Source organism: Aquarana catesbeiana, linkage group LG06 (assembly GCF_042186555.1).
Source record: "Aquarana catesbeiana isolate 2022-GZ linkage group LG06, ASM4218655v1, whole genome shotgun sequence".
Lineage (NCBI taxonomy): Eukaryota > Metazoa > Chordata > Amphibia > Anura > Ranidae > Aquarana > Aquarana catesbeiana.
Genome location: NC_133329.1, coordinates 31,351,239 through 31,373,683, shown reverse-complemented (window position 1 = coordinate 31,373,683; position 22,445 = coordinate 31,351,239). Strand labels below are relative to the sequence as shown.

Below are 22,445 nucleotides of genomic sequence, written 5' to 3'. Positions count from 1 at the left end.
GCTGGGAGCCAAGCTTGTTGCTATAGGAGACAACAATTGCTACGAAATACAGATTGCTGAATTCAGCTTAAAGGCCCCTTTTTTCTGTGTTGCTGTCTGTCTGGCTCTTTTTGTCTAAGGAGTCTGCATATTTTCTATTGCATTTGCCTAAGGGTGCCCTGTGCCCTATCTCTCTCTCTCACATTTCCTGTTAAGACAAAAATAACCTCTTTGTTCATTTTTAAAAGTGACTGGCACCCATTTTTTCCACCTTAAACAACACCCACCATGCCTAGTAACCTGCACCCTGAGGAGGAATGTCAGCCCTCCCTGACACTGGGGGTCACCACCAGGCCTCTGGAGGTCGGGGAGAGCGCTACAATTATATAAGTACGTTGACTGGATATAAATGTGTTAAGTTGTTATATAGATGTTGTTAAGGTTGGAAATTTTTGTTGTTTGCTGAAAGCAACCTTAGTGTTTACATCTTAACATGTCTTTATTGTAATGACTTAATTTTAACAAAAACTATTGTTTAATAAAAATAATAAAGTTTTATTTGGTGAACCTTTACTTACTAATGGGATGAGTGTTTTTCTGAGAGGTGAACCCAACTCAAGTGAAGACATCTTATGATTACAGGTGGATAGCATGGTAAAGATGATGAAAAGTTCTTGTGATGTTCTCATGAAATGTACAAAGAGTTTAAACTTATCTTTCCAGAAAAAACCCTGACTAGAGGATTTACTGTAAGCTGAAGAACAGGTTTATTATAAGGTGTGCAAACAATATTTTTGTTTTGAAAAAACACAGACAGATAAGAACATTGCTTTGCCCCTTGAAAAAACACAAATTTTGTTCTATACTTATTGCAAGTTTTAACAACACCTACAGCAAATCTATCATATCCCCCTCATATCATATACTGTATGCTATCCTGCAAACACTGCCAGCTGTCATACCCTCCACACTCCTCTCCTGTATATATTGTCATTTGTTATACCCTGGCCACTCTTCTTCTGCACATACTGTCCCCATCATACCCTCCACATTCCTTTCCTGTACATACCACCTCCATCATACCATCCACATTCCTCTCCTGCAAATACTGCTCCATCATACCATCCGCATTCCTCTCCTACACATACTGCCCCCTTTATACCCTCCACCCACCTCTCCTGCAAATACTGCCCCCTTTATACCCTCCACATTCTTCTCCTGCACATATCATCCCCATCATACCCTCCACACTCCACTCCTGTATATACTCTCCACTGTCATATTGACCGCACTCCTCTACTGTACATACTACCTATTTTTAAACCCTCAGCAGGCCTCTCCTGCACATAGTGCCCACTGTCATATCTTTGGCACTCATCTCTTGAACATACACCCCCATCAAACCCTCCATACTCCCCCTGTGTTTGTTGACAGGAAGAAGCCCTTTCCCAGGTGAAGATGAGATAGCAGAAGGGAGAATGTCCTGTGCTATGCTGCACAGCAGGAATCATGTACCCCTTTTTTTTGTACTATACCAGGCAATGTGCCTTTCAACATGGGGGACCTTGCAAAGAGGGGTGTGAATTCATCAATAGTGACATCCAGTGGTGTAAACCCTTGTCAATCACAATGCATTTCACCCCCCTCACTAAATGATGGATCCCCCTCACTGTTTTTTTACATTTCAGTGTCCTTGTCTGGGGCGTCTAGTGCTCCTGCTCCTCATTCCAGCATCCGGGTTTTGGTTATGGCATTCTCCCATTCTTGGTCCACCTGGAAGCTGATTGATGTGGTCAGTCTCTGGGTGGAAACTAAAATCTCTTATAAGCCAGCTAAACCCTCATTTGGATGCTTGTGTTAGACAGTGATACATGTGTTGCTCCTGATCAAGCCCCCTGTCTGTCTGCCCTGCTCTGCTAGATTGGATTTCCCTGTGTATGACTTTGGACCGGATTTTGGACTATTCTCTGAACTCAGCCTGCCTTTTACCTGAACTGTCATAGAACCACGCTACCTGTCTGCTAACCGCAAGTATCTGTTTGCTTTGCTCAGTTTGCACCTGCCCTGGTGTGGTGGCCAGGCACTATAGCATTGTGTATAAGTCCTGGGGGCAACCAAGTACCGGTAGGCCTGCTTGCCTTATGGGAAAGGGGGCTGCTAAAGGTGAAGAACACAGTAGCCGGCTATAGTGTCTGACCACCTTACCTGTCTTGGAGCCCAGCAATGTCGGCACTGCAGCTGATGTTTCCATTAGCTGTTGGGTGCTGCCGCTGCCATTGCGGGTAAGGGAACCCGGCAGTGTAGCATTACGGCTTCCAGCCGGGTCCCTACTGCACATGCACAAGGCACCACTGCACTCTCCTACTGGCCCGGTGGCAGGGAAAGGAGGAGGGAGCCGAGCTGTGATGTAATTTGCCACGGCCTGGACTCCCTGGAGTGGGGAGTGGATACCTGTCAAAGACAGGTATCTGCTCCCCCCCCGAAAGGTGCCAAATGTGGGGGGGGACAAATGAGCAGAAGTTCCACTTTTGGGTGGAACTCCGCTTTAAGCCACACTTTTCTGGTTCTGAAGCATAGCGGATCAGCCTGATTATTACATGGTTGCAGGGGGATCCCCAGTCTTGGGTGTTTAATCTCCCCACAGATGACACAGCCAGAGGGTCAGTTGAAGCCCTGTTCAAGGCCTTAGGTTAAGAGAGGTACAACAGAGTCAGAGGCAAGCCGGGTCAAACACAGGAATAAGCAGGATCCGGATTTAAGGTCCCAGGTACAGCTGCAGATCAGACAGCAAAATACCAGTGAACCTGCTGCACTTATATATGGCCTAGGCTATAAGAAGATTGCCAAGACCCTGAAACTGAGCTGCAGCACAGTGGTCAGGACCATACAGCAGTTTAACAGGACAGGTTCCACTCAGAACAGGCCTCACTTCTGGTTCTGGCGCTGTATGTGAGGGACAGGGAGACCGGTGACTCCGCTCATCCCGCAGGGTAATCGGCATACAAAATCTTTGAAGCAGCCCTCACACCCCGAAAAAGCCCCTGCACGATTGCCCAGCAGCACCGTGCATGGGGCGGTACCTTACACAGCCGTGATCCCGCTCCAGCTCACGATCAAGGGACACATCTCCTTCTCCCTCAGGGAACTCTAAAATGGCCACTGCCATCACAGCACGTCCCTCATCTCCATCACAGAGCACGCACCAATCTCGGTGAACAGGTATTCCCTGCACACAAGAACTCTCCTGTGAGGACATGGAGGAAAGTGGTCTGGGAACCAGGGTGTCACACAGCTCGCATGAAAAGATTGCTCAGGCTGTAGCTGCTCTTCTCTCTCCCACTATAATGGCCACAATGGACAGAGCAGTATCCACAGGCATATTGCAGCTGAGAAAGGAGCTCAGAAAAAACCACAGATGAACCGTAGAATGGGCCCATTGGATCGGGGTCCCTGCAAATGATCGCATGCACCCAAGACCAATTATAGCAAAATATCTTAACTATGCTGATCGCACGGACATTCCACAAAGCTTTTGGAAAGCTAGATCAGTCGTGGTGGAGGGCCACAAGCTCCTCATCTTCGCGGATTACTCCACCGAAGTGTCACGTAAATGCAAAGAATTCCAATCTGTATGTGCAGAGCTTTACAAAAGAAGCGTCCGCTTCACTTTAGCCTACCCAGCAACTCTCCACCTACAAGCTCTGGATGGAGAACAGCTCACTTTCCAATCGCCAGAAAAAGCAAGTGCATTCCTGTGCTCACTCTCATTTCCACACCGGCAAACCCCATCTGAACTGTACGCAGAAAAAGTGAAGTTTGGGCACAGAGAGCAAAGGAGCCCCAGGAAGGACCCCCCCAAAGCCCACTTCTCTAAGTGATCAGCAAGAACCTTGCTGAAGTTAGCATCTGATCGATACCTCACACACGTGGGTGATGAGAGTACTCTCTCCTACCAGTCTTTGCTCCTCAGGAGCCTTTAACCTTGGAGAAAGTCAAAGGAGTGCTGCCCTAAAGGAATGAAGATCCTCAGACAAGTCGGACATAGCTCTGCTATAGGAGACTCACTTGTCGGAAAGTGATTTCTCCAGAATGCAAAAGCTTTGGGTAGGAAGGGTGTTAGGCTTAGCTTCCAAGGGACACAAGGCGGGTACACTTATACAGTACTCCTACACAAACAACTAGCATACGACTTAGTCTCAGTTGACAAAGACGAGGAAGGCAGGTTAGTATCAGTCCACCTAAAATTCCAATCGAGAGAGGTGAGGATAACTAATATATATGCACCCAATTCCCCGGACAAGTCTTTTTTCACCTATTTACAGTAACATCCCAACTAGCAAAAGAGGCCATCATACCACACCTTATAGGAGGTGACTTCAACTCAGTCTTACACAACAGTGAAGATAAATCTAGCCCACACTACAGATCAAGACCATTAACACGTGACCAGTTTACCCACTTCTTCCACATGGTAAACGCTCTTCAACTGATAGATACATGGAGACTACAACATCCCCTAGATAAGGAATTCACTTTCTTCTCCTTAGCCCATGACTCCCTTGCCAGACTTGACTACTTCCTCTGCACCCCATCCCTTTTGGACAGGGTTAGGGACTCTTCTATACATGACATGACAATTTCAGATCACTCCCCTATCTCAATTACCATAGCTCTCCAGACCTGCCCAGAATACAGACAATGGCGGTTTCCGGCTCACTTGGCCCAAAATGCCAGTTTCAAAACAATGCTACGTGAGGTTTGGTTGGAATACTCACACAACAATAGCTCACATGAGGATAACTCAAATCTATTCTGGTAGGCAGGGAAAGCGTTCCTCAGGGGAAGGATTATATCCTTCGCATCGGCCCATAGGAAATCCACCTAAATAAATTTTTTGGAGGCCAGTGACAAACAAAACAGCAGCGCAACAGCGACTAAACGACCGAAACACCCCAGAAAACCACAAGTTATGGCAGGAAGCTAAGGACTTTTTTGACTCCTGGGCACACAATCTAGAACATATGAAAATGTCCCATACTCAATTACAATACCACAAATATGGAAATAAAGCAGGGAAGCTACTGGCTAGGCTCATCAAAGGTACCTTCCTTCCAACCCATATCAACGCCCTACGCCATCCTGATGGCACTCTTTCCACATTGCCCAAGGAAATAAATAAAACTCTGAAATCATTTTATTCCAACCTCTACGCCCCTGAATCAATGAATCCTATGTAAGTGGCAAACTGGTTAGATGCTACGCCGCTTCCCCAGATTGCACCAGACCTGCTAAAAACTTTGAATGTCCCTGTTACTGCAGAGGAAATCAAGGCCTCCATCAGTGGCCTCTGGAACGGTAAGGCCCCAGGCCCCCGATGGCTACACTCCCGAATTTTTTTAATTGCTCAGAGACTCAATCACCCCCTCTCTCCTATCGGTATACAATTCGATATGGGGCGGGGGCCCAGACCTTCTGACAGGCCATCAAACAAACATAAAACTGATTGCAAAAAACGATAAGGACCCACAGAACCCAGGGTCGTACCGCCAAACATCACTGCTAAACATTGGCTCCAAAATACTATCCAAGATAATATGCCGTCTCTTATCCACCACACGCAGTCAGGGTTCACCAAGGGCAGATTAGCTGCTTCCAACCTAAGAAAGGTCTTAGCCGCTTTAGGGTATGCAAAACAACACCCCTTAGAAGATGTAGCAATTATAACTTTAGATGCCAAAAAGGCCTTTGACAATGTTAGTTTTCAATGGCTATCCCTAGTAATGCAAAAGTTTGGTATATCAGGCCCCTTTTACCATTTCATACATAACTTGTATTCATCCCCGTCAGCCACAGTAATAGCATCAGGAATACAATCTAACCCCATAAGACTGCACAAGGGGACAAGACAGGGATGCCCCCTCTCTCCCCTGTTGTTCAACCTGGCCATTGAGCCCCTTTCATGATACCTTAACACCACAGCCCCCATTCAAGGAATCCCTTTTGGGCATGAGGAATTGCGAGCCGCCCTGTTTGTGGACGACGTCTTGTTATTCACGACTTTCCCCCAAACAGATATTCCTGCCATACAAAATATTTTCAACTCCTTACGCAAGTGCTCTGGCCTGAGAATAAATTTTGCCAAGAGTGAAATCCTTCCTCTGGGTGCACACGCATCCCGACTAGGGATGAGCCGAACACCACCCGGTTCGGTTTGCACCAGAACCTGCGAACGGACCGAAAGTTTGCGCAAACTTTAGAACCCCATTAAAGTCTATGGGACTCGAACGTTCAAAATCAAAAGTGCTAATTTTAAAGGCTAATATGCAAGTTATTGCCCTAAAAAGGGTTTGGGGACCCGGGTTCTGCCCCAGGGGACATGTATCAATGCAAAAAAAAGTTTTAAAAACGGACGTTTTTTCGGAAGCAGTGATTTTAATGATGCTTAAAGTGAAAAAAAAGTAAAATATTCCTTTAAATATCGTACCTGGGGGGTTTCTATAGTATGCCTGTAAAGTGGCGCGTGTTTCCTATGCTTAGAACAGTCCCTGCACAAAATGACGTTTTTAAAGGAATACAAGTCATTTAAAACTGCTTGCGGCTTTAATGTAATGTTGGGTCCCGACAATATGGATGAAAATCAGTTTGACAAATGGCATCGGTACCCCCAGTCCATTACCAAGCCCTTTGGGTCTTGTATGGATATTAAGGGGAACCCCGCACCCAAATTAAAAAAAGGAAAGGCGTGGGGACCCCAGGCCCTATATACTCTGAACAGCAGTATACAGGCGGTGCAAACAAGACAGGGACTGTAGGTTTGTTGTTAAGTAGAATCTGTTTGTAATTTTGAACTAGTACATTTTTAAAGTGTAGCTCCAGCCAAAAAATCTATTTTTAAGCTTTTTGGAAAACATAGGGAAGGGTTATCACCCCTATAACATTTGTTTGCTGTCCGTGCACCTCTTCAGAAGATTTCACCTCACTTTTTGTCCCAATGACAAATGTTTTTTGAAAATTTGGGGTTTTTAGTGAAACAAGGATTGGTGATAAAGCATCAGTGGAGAGGAGACACGTTTTTCCCATATTAACTCTTACAGGAGAGAATTTCCCTTCCTAGGGGTAGATTTCATCTCACTTCCTGTTGTCTCCTTCCGTTTGCATGTAGGAGTCGTTTGTAAGTTGGATGTTTGAAAGTAGGGGCCTGCCCTATATACTCTGCAGAAATTGGGACCTTAGGTGTTGGTGTTGCCACAACACTGTAAGCCCTCACAGTTACTCTTGGTGGGCGCAGGAACGGGCCCTGCTGTAAAATATTAGATCAATAATTGTAATTACATTCCAGTGTTGAACAGGGGCAGAAAAATTGGGCCTTTGGTGGAGGTGGTGGTGGTGGTGCCACAACACTGTAAGTCCTCACAGTTACTCTTTGTGGGCGCTGGAACGGGCCCTGCTGTGAAATATTATATCAAGAATTGTAATTACATGCACCTGTTGAACAGGGGCAGAAAAATTGGGCCTTTGGTGGTGGTGATGGTGGTGTTGCCACAACACTGTGAGCCCTCACAGTTACTCTTGGTGGGCACAGGAATGGGCCCTGCTGTGAAATATTAGATCAAGAATTGTAATTACATGTCCCTGTTGAACAGGGGCAGAAAAATTGGGCCTTGAGCACTAGTGCTGGTGCCACAACACTGCAACTCCTAACAGATACTCTAGCTGGAGCGCAGGAATGAGCCCTGCTGCAAAGTATTGCATTAAAAATTGTAATTACACGCCCCTGTTAAACAGGGGCTGAAAAATTGGGCCTTGGGCACTGGTGCTGGTGCCACAACACTGCAACCCCTCACAGATACTCTAGTTGGAGCGCAGGAACGAGCCCTGCTGCAAATTATTGCATCAAAAATTGTAAATACACACCCGTGTTAAACAGGGGCAGAAAAATTGGGCCTTAGCCACTGGCACTGGTGGCGGCGCCCAGAACCAAAAATGTTCTTACAAGCTATCAGCATGATCATAGAGGAGGAAGAGGATAATCACTCAGCATAACAGGATAGTCACTCAGCATCAGCATAGGCAGTCTTGAAGGGATCTGACATTTCAAAAAAAAATATTCGGTTACATCAGCATCAGGTGCCTGGTAGCTGGTGGTGATTGAAGACTGATTCATTTTTATGAAGGTAAGTCGATCGTCCGAGTCGGTAGACAGGTGCACCCTGTGATCGGTTACAAAGCCTCCAGCAGCACTGAATGTGCATTCTGAAAGAACGCTGGATGAAGGACAGGCCAGTAGCTCAATTGCATACTGTGCAAGCTCTGGCCAGTGATCCATCATCAAGACCCATTAACCCAGAGGATTTTCGGTGGGAAAGGTGTCCAAGTCAGATCTTGCCCCTAGGTATTCCTGGACCATGTAAAACAGACGCTGGCGATGGTTGCTGGAACCGATCATACCTTGAGGCTGCGGACTAAAAAATTGTCTGAACGCATCAGTCAGACGGCCACCTTCTCCACCGCTCCTTCTTTGACTGACCGAAGCCTCAGCAACACGTTGTCCCGGAAGAGGAGTTTGTAACCTCCCATTCTCTGGGAACGCGTTGCACAATCCTTTCTGCAAGGCCTCCCGAAGATGTTTCATCCTCTGCTCCCTCTGCGATGGCAAGATAAGGTCAGCAACCTTACCCTTGTAACGTGGATCAAGGAGGGTTGCCAGCCAGTATTGATCCTTCTCCTTGATACCACGAATACGAGGATCCTTCCGCAGGCTTTGCAGTATCAGGGAGACCATGCAGCGAAGGTTTTCTGAGACATTCGGTCCGGAGTCCTCTGGGTCACTAAGGATGACATGATCCGCAGCTCCTCCCAGCCACGTACAAGTCCATGGGTTTCTTGGGACTGTAAATGATCCCTTGAAGACTGCTGCTGATGCTAAGTGCTAGGCTCCACCTCCATGCTGACACAATCTTCCTCCTCTTCCTGTGTGATCGGCGGGCACGCAGGAACACTGTCTGGATAAAGGTGGCCTTGAGAGGTAAGGAAGTCCTCCTCTTCCTCCCTTTGTTCTGCCTCAAGTGCCCTGTCCATTATTCCATGCAGCGTGTGCTCCAACAGGTGGACAAGAGGTACAGTGTCACTGATGCATGCACTGTCACTGCTCACCATCCTTGTGGCCTCCTCAAATGGTGACAGGACAGTGCATGCATCCCTGATCATAGCCCACTGGCGTGGGGAAAAAAATCAAGCTCCCCTGATCCTGTCCTGGTGCCATAGTCGCATAGGTACTCATTGATGGCCCTCTGCTGCGTGTGCAGCCGCTGCAGCATAGCCAACGTTGAGTTCCACCTGGTGGGCATGTTACAGGTTAGGCGGTTCTTGGGCAGGTTAAATTCCTTTTAGAGGTCAGCCAGCCGAGCATTGGCATTATATGACCTGTGGAAATGCACACAGACTTTCCTGGTCTGCCTCAGGACATCCTGTAAGCCCAGGTACCTGCCCAAGAACCGCTGCACCACCAAGTTAAGGACGTAAGCCAAACAGGGCACATGGGTCAGTCGTCCCTGTCAGAGGGCGGAGAGGAGGTTGGTGCCATTGTCGCAAACCACCATACCTGCCTTAAGCTGGCGTGGTGTCAACCACCTCTGAACCTGCCCCTGCAGAGCTGACAGAATCTATGCCCCAGTGTGGCTCCTGTCCCCCAAGCACACCAGCATCTTTTTGCCTGCGTGCTTTCATAGCCCCTTGAACGCCTACAGAGCACCGCTGGTTCCGAGGACAAATCAGCACAGGAAGAGGCCATGGAGGAAGAAGAAGAGGAGGGGGTGGAGGAGAGAGGTGTGGCAAAATCACCACTAGTAGAATTTTGGAGGCGTGGTGGCAGAACAATCTCCAGCACTACTGCACCCTGTCCTGCATCCTTCCCAGCTGCCAGAAGAGTCACCCAGTGCGCGGTGAAAGATAGGTAATGTCCCTGTCCATGCCTGCTGGACCATGAGTCAGCGGTAATATGCACCTTACCACTGACCGCCCTGTCCAGGAAGGCCAAGACATTGCCTTCCACATGCTGGTAGAGAGCCAGAATCACCTTCCGTGAGAAAAAGTGGCGTTTGGGAACCTGTCACTAAGGAACCGCACATTCCACAAACTCACGGAAGGGGCAGAGTCTACTAACTGAAAAGGCAGCAGTTGAAGTGCTAGCAATTTAGCCAAGCTAGCATTCAACCACTTGGCATGTGGATGGCTGGGAGCGAACTTCTTTCGGCGGTGCAGCAGCTGGGGCAGGGAAATTTGCCTGGTACAATCTGACATTGGTGTGTCGATAGCAGATTGCCCCCAGGTACTTGGCTGTGACACATCTAATTCTACACCTTCATTCCTCTCAGTGCAGGTCTCAGAGAGGACTGAATGTATAGTGGGAACAAAAGGCAGGAATTGGAACGGGACTTTGCATGAGGCATGTCAAAGGGTTGATATAAGCTTATTGATCAAAATCAAATTAAATTAATCTAAACCAATATTTAATCTATGATCCATGATGTTGAAACTATATAAATAAACAATACTTAAAAACTGAATAGCGTAATCATCAGGATTTACATAATAATATTCATATAAGATTACTTAATATAATTAATCATTGGACATGATAAAGCCGATACAAACGATCAAACAGTAAACATAATTGATACAACTGGTACAAGATCAATACAAAAAGAATTATCATAAAATATACGAGTTTGTTTGGGCATCCATAAGTTGGTAACTCAACGCGTTTCTTGGCTTTCAACCAATCATCAGGAGTCAGATGCATAATGACTATAAAATAGGATAATGAGACATATATTAATATACAGAATCCTCTACATAGGTGAAAAATAGGTAAAGAGTAGGGATGAGCTTCGTGTTCGAGTCGAACCCATGTTCGACTCGAACATCGGCTGTTCGCCCATTCGCCGAATTGCGAATGATATGGGCCGTTCGCGCCAAATTCGTGTGGCGCGTCACGGCCCATAATTCACTGCGGCATCGCAGTGCATTGCTTGCTGATGATTGGCCAAGCATGCACTATGACCCGCATGCTTGGCCATTCACAGCGCCGCCTGAAAAGAGAGCCATAATTGGCCAAAGCCAAGGAGGCTTTGGCCAATTATGGCTCAGGGGATTTAGTACACGCCCCACACTATATAAGGCCGCCTGCACGGCGGCCCTGTGTAGTGTGTGTTCCGGCGTTCATTGAGAGAGAGAGAGAGACAGACAGTGTCATTTGATTTGAGTTAGATAGATTAGGCAGAACAGTCAGTCAGTTAGCTGCACTTACAGTGTATTGTGTATATATATGCATCCCAGGTGTTGCATATTTATATATATACACTGTATTCAGTTTAGCTAGATCCGTTCCTGTTATCTTCTAGACTATTTACATTTAGTGCAGTGCGTCCTGCTCACAGTGTTCAGCTAGATCCGTTCCTGTTATCTTCTAGACTATTTACATTTAGTGCAGTGCGTCCTGCTCACAGTGTTCAGCTAGATCCGTTCCTGTTATCTTCTAGACTATTTACATTTAGTACAGTGCGTCCTGCTCACAGTGTTCAGCTAGATCCGTTCCTGTTATCTTCCTACTGACAGGCAGGCTTGTCTGGTTACAGTATATAAAGCTACCTGAAGAAAATTACTGGTGTTCTGTTTGATCCTATTAGTACCACGGTCAGGCAGCTAGACTATTTACATTTAGTACAGTGCGTCCTGCTCACAGTGTTCAGCTAGATCCGTTCCTGTTATCTTCCTACTGACAGGCAGGCTTGTCTGGTTACAGTATATAAAGCTACCTGAAGAAAATTACTGGTGTTCTATTTGATCCTATTAGTACCACGGTCAGGCAGCTAGACTATTTACATTTAGTACAGTGCGTCCTGCTCACAGTGTTCAGCTAGATCCGTTCCTGTTATCTTCCTACTGACAGGCAGGCTTGTCTGGTTACAGTATATAAAGCTACCTTAAGAAAATTACTGGTGTTCTATTTGATCCTATTAGTACCACGGTCAGGCAGCTAGACTATTTACATTTAGTACAGTGCGTCCTGCTCACAGTGTTCAGCTAGATCCGTTCCTGTTATCTTCCTACTGACAGGCAGGCTTGTCTGGTTACAGTATATAAAGCTACCTGAAGAAAATTACTGGTGTTCTATTTGATCCTATTAGTACCACGGTCAGGCAGCTAGACTATTTACATTTAATACAGTGCGTCCTGCTCACAGTGTTCAGCTAGATCCGTTCCTGTTATCTTCCTACTGACAGGCAGGCTTGTCTGGTTACAGTATATAAAGCTACCTGAAGAAAATTACTGGTGTTCTATTTGATCTTATTAGTACCACGGTCAGGCAGCTAGACTATTTACATTTAGTACAGTGCGTCCTGCTCACAGTGTTCAGCTAGATCCGTTCCTGTTATCTTCCTACTGACAGGCAGGCTTGTCTGGTTACAGTATATAAAGCTACCTGAAGAAAATTACTGGTGTTCTATTTGATCCTATTAGTACCACGGTCAGGCAGCTAGACTATTTACATTTAGTACAGTGCGTCCTGCTCACAGTGTTCAGCTAGATCCGTTCCTGTTATCTTCCTACTGACAGGCAGGCTTGTCTGGTTACAGTATATAAAGCTACCTGAAGAAAATTACTGGTGTTCTATTTGATCCTATTAGTACCACGGTCAGGCAGCTAGACTATTTACATTTAGTACAGTGCGTCCTGCTCACAGTGTTCAGCTAGATCCGTTCCTGTTATCTTCCTACTGACAGGCAGGCTTGTCTGGTTACAGTATATAAAGCTACCTGAAGAAAATTACTGGTGTTCTATTTGATCCTATTAGTACCACGGTCAGGCAGCTAGACTATTTACATTTAGTACAGTGCGTCCTGCTCACAGTGTTCAGCTAGATCCGTTCCTGTTATCTTCCTACTGACAGGCAGGCTTGTCTGGTTACGGTATATAAAGCTACCTGAAGAAAATTACTGGTGTTCTATTTGATCCTATTAGTACCACGGTCAGGCAGCTAGACTATTTACATTTAGTACAGTGCGTCCTGCTCACAGTGTTCAGCTAGATCCGTTCCTGTTATCTTCCTACTGACAGGCAGGCTTGTCTGGTTACAGTATATAAAGCTACCTGAAGAAAATTACTGGTGTTCTATTTGATCCTATTAGTACCACGGTCAGGCAGCTAGACTATTTACATTTAGTACAGTGCGTCCTGCTCACAGTGCTCAGCTAGATCCGTTCCTGTTATCTTCCTACTGACAGGCAGGCTTGTCTGGTTACAGTATATAAAGCTACCTGAAGAAAATTACTGGTGTTCTACTTGATCCTATTAGTACCACGGTCAGGCAGCTAGACTATTTACATTTAGTACAGTGCGTCCTGCTCACAGTGTTCAGCTAGATCCGTTCCTGTTATCTTCCTACTGACAGGCAGGCTTGTCTGGTTACAGTATATAAAGCTACCTGAAGAAAATTACTGGTGTTCTATCAGTGGCGTTGTTAGGTGGGTGCGGGGGGTGCGGGCCGCACCGGGTGACACCCGCCAGAGGGGTGACACCCGTAGGTAGCGGCACACACCGCTACACTGCCCGCTGCGGCTTGTGCTGTGTCCCGCAGCACAGCGGGCTGAAGCCGCCTCCCCCTCCTCTCTGTTTACTTCACACAGGAGGAGGAGGAGCCCGAGGGACACACACGGCTGTGTGTATCTTCCGGTCCGCGCTGTTCTGAGGTCTGTAAACTTTATGCTTACAGTATGTGGGTGGATATGTGCAGGGGGATTCTATACTAATGGGGGGCGCTGCACTGGGGGGATTCTATACTAATGGGGGTGCTGCACTGGGGGGATTCTATACTAATGGGGGGCGCTGCACTGGGGGGATTCTATACTAATGGGGGGTGCTGCACTGGGGGGATTCTATACTAATGGGGGGTGCTGCACTGGGGGGATTCTATACTAATGGGGGGCGCTGCACTGGGGGGATTCTATACTAATGGGGGGTGCTGCACTGGGGGGATTCTATACTAATGGGGGGTGCTGCACTGGGGGGATTCTATACTAATGGGGGGCGCTGCACTGGGGGGATTCTATACTAATGGGGGGTGCTGCACTGGGGGGATTCTATACTAATGGGGGGCGCTGCACTGGGGGGATTCTATACTAATGGGGGGCGCTGCACTGGGGGGATTCTATACTAATGGGGGGTGCTGCACTGGGGGGATTCTATACTAATGGGGGGTGCTGCACTGGGGGGATTCTATACTAATGGGGGGCGCTGCACTGGGGGGATTCTATACTAATGGGGGGCGCTGCACTGGGGGTATTCTATACTAATGGGGGGTGCTGCACTGGGGGGATTCTATACTAATGGGGGGCGCTGCACTGGGGGGATTCTATACTAATGGGGGGTGCTGCACTGGGGGGATTCTATACTAATGGGGGGTGCTGCACTGGGGGGATTCTATACTAATGGGGGGTGCTGCACTGGGGGGATTCTATACTAATGGGGGGTGCTGCACTGGGGGGATTCTATACTAATGGGGGGCTCTGCACTGGGGGGATTCTATACTAATGGGGGGTGCTTCACTTAGGGGAATATATACTAATGGGGGGTGCTGCACTGGGGGGATTCTATACTAATGGGGGGCTCTGCACTGGGGGGATTCTATACTAATGGGGGGTGCTTCACTTAGGGGAATCTATACTAATGGGGGGTGCTGCACTGGGGGGATTCTATACTAATGGGGGGCTCTGCACTGGGGGGATTCTATACTAATGGGGGGTGCTGCACTGGGGGGATTCTATACTAATGGGGGGTGCTGCACTGGGGGGATTCTATACTAATAGGGGCTCTGCACTGGGGGGATTCTATACTAATGGGGGGTGCTGCACTGGGGGGATGCTATACTAATGGGGGGTGCTACACTGGGGGGATTCTATACTAATGGGGGTGCTGCACTGAGGGGGATTCTATACTAAGGGGGGCTCTGCACTGAGGGGGATTCTATACTAATGGGGGCTCTGCACTGGGGGGATTCTATACTAATGGGGGCTCTGCACTGAGGGGGATTCTATACTAATGGGGGGCGCTGCACTGGGGGGATTCTATACTAATGGGGGGCGCTGCACTGGGGGGATTCTATACTAATGGGGGGTGCTGCACTGGGGGGATTCTATACTAATGGGGGGTGCTGCACTGGGGGGATTCTATACTAATGGGGGGTGCTGCACTGGGGGGATTCTATACTAATGGGGGGTGCTGCACTTAGGGGAATCTATACTAATGGGGGGTGCTGCACTGGGGGGATTCTATACTAATGGGGGGCTCTGCACTGGGGGGATTCTATACTAATGGGGGGTGCTGCACTGGGGGGATGCTATACTAATGGGGGATGCTGCACTGGGGGGATTCTATACTAATGGGGGTGCTGCACTGAGGGGGATTCTATACTAATGGGGGCTCTGCACTGAGGGGGATTCTATACTAATGGGGGCTCTGCACTGAGGGGGATTCTATACTAATAGGGGGCTCTGCACTGAGGGGGATTCTATACTAATAGGGGGCTCTGCACCGACGGGGGATTCTATACTGATGGGGGTCAGCACTGGGGGGGGTGTATGTACTGATGGGGTGGTCTGCACTGAGGTGGGAGGTTGATACTGATGGAGGGGGGTCTGCAGACTCTGTACTGATGGGAGGGCTGTACTGAGGGAGGGGGTCAGTACTTAGTGGGGGGTCTATACTGAGGAAAGGGGGTCTGCACTGAGCGGGGGTCTGTACTGAGGGAGGGGAGTCTGTACTGAGCTCGATGAAGGCAGTAACATGAGCACAGACAGAGGGGGTGCCCAAGAAGGACAGCAATCTGGCAGTCATGCTCCCCCTGCTGCAGCATACTGCCAGGTTTGCTCCAGTGATGAGGAGGGAGGGGATGATGAGGTCACTGACTCAACGTGGGTGCCTGATAGGAGAGAGGAGGAGGAGGAGGAGGAGGCGGCACATCACCAACGAGGCAGGATGCCTTCCAGGGGCCAGCCTAAGGGCAGCACATTGACTGCATCACACCCCAAAGCTCCACATGTGCAGGGCGCTGCAGTCTCTGCGCGTTATTCAAAAAGTTCTTTGGTGTGGGCCTTTTTTGAGACGAGTGCATCAGATCGCACCGCTGCTATTTGCAACATATGTCTCAAGCGTATCTCACGTGGCCAAAACATCTCCCGCTTGGGTACCACATGCTTGACCAGACATATGTTGACCTACCATGCAGTTCGTTGGCAAGCGTATCTAAAAGACCCACACCAAAGAACAAAGAGGATCTCTCCTTGCTCCTCATCAGCTGAGATTTCCAACCCCACTAGACCTCCAGTCCTCTCTGAGACCTGCAGTGAGAGGAATGAAGGTGTAGAATTAGGTGTGTCACAGCCAAGTACTTGTGGGCAATCTGCTTTTGGTACACCAACGTCAGATTGTACCAGGCAAATTTCCCTGCCCCAGCTGCTGCACCGCCGAAAGAAGTTTGCTCCCAGCCATCCACATGCCCAGCGGTTGAATGCTAGCTTGGCAAAATTGCTAGCACTTCAACTGCTGCCTTTTCAGTTGGTAGACTCTGTCCCCTTCCGTGAGTTTGTGGAATGTGCGGTTCCTCAGTGGCAGGTACCCAAACGCCACTTTTTCTCACGGAAGGCGATTCCGGATCTCTACCGGCAGGTGGAAGGCAATGTCCATGCCTCGCTGGACAGGGCGGTCAGCGGTAAGGTGCATATTACCGCTGACTCATGGTCCAGCAGGCATGGACAGGGACGTTACCTAAGTTTCACGGCACATTGGGTGACTCTGCTGGCAGCTGGGAAGGATGCAGGACAAGGTGCAGTAGTGTTGGAGGTTGTTCCGCCACCACGCCTCCAAAATGCTGATTGTGACACACCTCTCTCCTCCACCCCCTCCTCTTCTTCTTCCTCCATGGCCTCTTCCTCGGAACCAGCGGTGCTCCGTAGTCGTTCAAGGGGCTACGCAAGTACGCAGGCCAAAAGATGCCATGCGGTGCTTGAGCTGGTGTGCTTGGGGGACAGGAGCCACACTGAGGCAGAGGCTCTGTCAGCTCTGCAGGGGCAGGTTCAAAGGTGGTTGACGCCACGCCAACTTAAGGCAGGAATGGTGGTTTGCGACAATGGCACCAACCTCCTCCCTGCCCTCCGACAGGGACAAATGACCCATGTGCCCTGTTTGGCTCACGTCCTTAACTTGGTGGTGCAGCGGTTCTTGGGCAGGTACCCGGGCTTACAGGATGTCCTGAGGCAGGCCAGGAAAGTCTGTGTGCATTTCCGCCGGTCATATAATGCCAGTGCTCGGCTGACGGACCTCCAAAAGGAGTTTAACCTGCCCAAGAACCGCCTAATCTGTGACATGCCCACCAGGTGGAACTCAACGTTGGCCATGCTGCAGCGGCTGCACACGCAGCAGAGGGCCATCAATGAGTACCTGTGCGACTATGGCACCAGGACAGGGTCAGGGGAGCTTGTTTTTTTTCCCCACGCCAGTTGGCCATGATCAGGGATGCATGCACTGTCCTGTCACCATTCGAGGAGGCCACGAGGATGGTGAGCAGTGACAGTGCATGCATCAGTGACACTGTCCCCCTTGTCCACCTGTTGGAGCACAAGCTGCGTGGAATAATGGACAGGGCACTTGAGGCAGAACAGAGGCAGGAAGAGGAGGACTTCCTTAGCTCTCAAGGCCCCCTTTATCCAGACAGTGTTCCTGCGTGCCCGCCGATCACACAGGAAGAGGACGAGGAGGAGGAGGAGGAGGAGGAAGATTGTGTCAGTATGGAGGTGGAGCCTGGCACTCAGCATCAGCAGCAGTCTTTAAGGGATCAGTCCCAAGAAACACATGGACTTGTACGTGGCTGGGAGGAGGTGGCTGCGGACGTTGTCGTCCTTAGTGACCCAGAGGACTCCGGACAGAATGCCTCAGCAAACCTACGCTGCATGGCCTCCCTGATCCTGCAAAGCCTGCGTAAGGATCCTCGTATTCGTGGTATCAAGGAGAAGGACCAATACTGGCTGGCAACCCTCCTTGATCCACGTTACAAGGGTAAGGTTGCGGACTTTATCTTGCCGTCGCAGAGGGAGCAGAGGATGAAACATCTTCGGGAGGCCTTGCAGAAAGGTCTGTGCAACGCGTTCCCAGAGACTGGGAGGTTACAAACTCCTGTTTCTGGACAATTAAAAGGGTCAGAGGAACACCACCAATTTTCTTCAGGTAGCTTTAGGTGCACACTGTGCAGAGGACACAGTACACTAACTGTAAATACTGTAGCTGCCTGCCTGTGGTATTAATAGGATCAGAAGAACACCACCAGTTTTCTACAGGTAGCGTACACTAACTGTAAATACTGTAGATGCCTGCCTGTGGTATTAATAGGAACAGAACAACAGCAATTGTCTTCAGGTAGCTTTAGGTGCACACTGTGCAGAGGACACAGTACACTAATTGTAAATACTGTAGTTGCCTGCCTGTGGTATTAATAGGAGCAGAACAACAGCAATTGTCTTCAGGTAGCTTTAAGTGCACACTGTGCAGAGGACATAGTACACTAACCGTAAATACTGTAGCTGCCTGCCTGTGGTATTAATAAGATCAGAAGAACACCACCAATTTTCTTGAGGTAGCTTTAGGTGCACACTGTGCAGAGGACACAGTACACCAACTGTAAATACTGTAGCTGCCTGTCTGTGGTATTAATAGGAGCAGAAAAACAGCAGTTGTCTTCAGGTAGCTTTAGGTGCACACTGTGCAGAGGACGCAGTATACTAACTGTAAATACTGTAGCTGCCTGCCTGCGGTATTAAAAGGGTCAGAGGAACACCACCAATTTTCTTCAGGTAGCTTTAGGTGCACACTGTGCAGAGGACACAGTACACTAACTGTAAATACTGTAGCTGCCTGCCTGTGGTATTAATAGGAGCAGAATAACAGCAATTGTCTTCAGTTAGCTTTAAGTGCACACTGTGCAGAGGACATAGTACACAAACTGTAAATACTGTAGCTGCCTGTCTGTGGTACTAATAGGATCAGAAGAACACCACCAATTTTCTTCAGGTATCTTTAGGTGCACACTGTGCAGAGGACACAGTACACCAACTGTAAATACTGTAGCTGCCTGCCTGTGGTATTAATAGGAGCAGAACAACAGCAATTTTCTTCAGGTCGCTTTAGGTATACACTGTGCAGAGGATGCAATACACTAACGCTAAATACTGTAGCTGCCTGCCTCTGGTATTAATAGGATCAGAAGAACACCACCAATTTTATTCAGGTAGCTTTAGGTGCACACTATGCAGAGGACACAGTACACAAACTCTAAATATTGTAGCTGCCTGCCTGTGGTATTAATAGGATCAGAAGAACACCACCAATTTTCTTCAGGTAGCTTTAGGTGCACACTGTGCAGAGGACGCAGTACATTAACTTGTAAATACTGCAGCTGCCTGCGGTACTAATATAATCAGAAGAACAACAGCAATTTTCTTCTGGTAGCTTTAGGTGCACACTGTGCAGAGGACGCAGTACATTAACTTGTAAATACTGCAGCTGCCTGCGGTACTAATATAATCAGAAGAACAACAGCAATTGTCTTCAGGTAGCTTTAGGTGCACGCTGTGCAGAGGACGCACTACACTAACTTGTAAATACTGCAGCTGTCTGCGGTACTATTAGGATCAGTAGAACACCACCAATTTTCTTCTGGTAGCTTCAGGTGCGCACTGTGCAGAGGACGCACTACACTAACTTGTAAATACTGCAGCTGCTTGCGGTACTAATATAATCAGAAGAACAACAGCAATTGTCTTCAGGTAGCTTTAAGTGCACACTGTGCAGAGGATGCACTACACTAACTGTAAATACTGCAGCTGCCTGTGGTACTAATAGGATCAGAAGAACACCACCAATTTTCTTCAGGTAGCTTTAGGTGCACACTGTGCAGAGGACGCACTACACTAACTTGTAAATACTGCAGCTGCCTGCAGTAATAATAGGATCAGATGAACACCACCAATTTTCTTCAAGTAGCTTTAGGTACACACTGTGCAGAGGACGCACTACACTAACTTGTAAATACTGCAGCTGCCTGCGGTACTAATAGGATCCGAAGAACACCACCAATTTTCTTCAGGTAGCTTTAGGTGCACACTGTGCAGAGGATGCACTACACTATCTGTAAATACTGTAGCTAATAGGACTAATATTATCAGAAAACACCAGCAATTTTCTTCAGGTAGCTGTAAATACTGTAAAAAAACCTGCCTGCCTGTCAGTAGCAAGAGAATAACTATCTCTCTGTCTCTCTCTCAATTCTGAAACACACTACACAGGGCCGACGTGCAGGCGGCCTTATATAGTGTGGGGCATGTACTAAACCCCTGAGCCATAATTGGCCAAAGCCACCGTGGCTTTGGCCAATTATGGTTTTCTGTACAGAGGGCGCTGTGATTGGCCAAGCATGTGGGTCATAGTGCATGCTTGGCCAATCATCAGCCAACAATGCACTGCGATGCCGCAGTGAATTATGGGCCATGACACACCACTTGAATTTGGCTCGAATGGCCCATATCATTCGTAATTCGACGAACAGTCGAACATGTGATGTTCGAGTCGAACATGGGTTTGACTCGAACTCGAAGCTCATCCCTGGTAAAGAGCTGAAAAACCACGTGGTTTGGTGAATGTTGGCTGAAAATGTTGTGCCGTGTGTATGCAGAACAAGTTCACGGCCAACGCCCTTCGGACAAAAATCCACAAGAAAAGTCGTATGGAAGTCCGATCATGTGTATGAGGCTTAAAAGAGCTGCTCCTGCTAATTTTTTTTTGTTTGTTTTTGCTTTGGTTTATGTCCACTATTGCAGTACCCAGCTCCCCATGCCTTATGTTTGACAATTCATTGCCTGTTAACTTTAAAAATGGCCATATTTGATTTTCACCTCCCATTGACTTTAAAGGGGTTTGCATTCCATTTCACAATTTGCAGATTTTAGGATTAATTCAACAAGTGCTTGGCAAATTGAACCCAAGCACATTCGCTCATCACTACCGCATTGATAGATTCTGCAGGTGCTTCTTGTTAGCAAAAAAATTGTTTGATCTTCTATTGTTTGGAGGACCAGATCTGCTGAAGCCATAGGTAGTGCAGTTGGCAGGATTACTGGCTGCACTGACATGAAGAATTACATTAGAGTTATGCTTATTTCACACAAACAATATTTATGTCTATAATGCAATCCTACAGTTTCTATTCACACCCACTCTTATAGACTTATCAAAAAGTGTCATGCAACATTTATCAACTATTTAAATCTCCACTGTGTCACTTTGCCAAAAACAACTCTATATAGCCATAACATATAATGTTCAAATAATATATACAATAGTGTTCCAATGTAATCTTTCAGTGCATTGTATGTCATCAACACCAATAGCCAAAGTGACACTGCACCAAAAAGTCCATTAAACCAAGTCCCTTAACCACTTAAGAACCGGAAGATTTGCCCCTTTCATGACCGGGCCATTTTTTACGATACAGCACTGAGTCACTTTAACTGACAATTGTGCGGTTGTGTGACGTTGTACTCAAAACAAAATTTATGTCCTTTTTTTCCCACAAATAAAGCTATCTTTTGGTGGTATTTGATCACCTCTGCGGATTTTATTTTTTGCACTATAAACAAAAAAAAGATCAACAATTTTGAAAAAAAAAACAATAATTTTACTTTTTGCTAAAATACGTATCCAAATTTTTAAAAAAAGAAAACAAAATTTCTTCCTCAGTTTAGGTTGTTATGCATTCTTCTACATATTTTTTGTAAAAATCGCAATAAGCGTATATTCATTGGTTTGCGCAAAAGTTATAGCGTCTACAAAATAGGAGATATAATTATGGTATTTTTTCTATTATTTTGTTTTTTACTAGTAATGGCGGTGATCTGCGATTTTTAGTGGGCCTGCACATTGCGGCGGATAGATCAGACACTTTTGATACTTTTTAGGGACCATTGACATTTATACAGCAATCAGAGCTAAAAATAGGCACTGATTACTGTGTAAATGTCACTGGCAGGGAAGGGGTTAACACTAGGGGGCGATTAAGGGGTTAAATGTGTGTTCTAGGGAGTGTTTCTAACTGTGGGGGGGTGGGACTGCCTGGGGGAGGAGACCAATCACTGTTCACAATCAGTATGCCTCCGGCATCGTGCGCACACCCCCTAGAGCTCTTAAAGTGGCCGACGTACAACTACGGCGATTCGCCCAGGGGAGCCAACCTGCCGCAGTATAACTTCAGCGGCTGGCCCCTAACTGGTTAAAATCTGCAGAATCTATTTGTTGTGGCTTCTTTTACTCCTTTTCATACAATATTTCCCAGTGAGTTCCACCGCCATTCACACTGTGCGTTC

The 22,445-nt window shown here is 47.5% G+C and overlaps 1 protein-coding gene across 1 annotated transcript in view; it reads left to right on the top strand.

Moving 5' to 3' along the window:
- LOC141148245 (transmembrane protease serine 9-like) overlaps positions 1-22,445 on the top strand; it is a 437,906-nt gene that overhangs the window by 83,558 nt on the left and 331,903 nt on the right. The gene's annotated exons all lie outside the window — the stretch shown is intronic.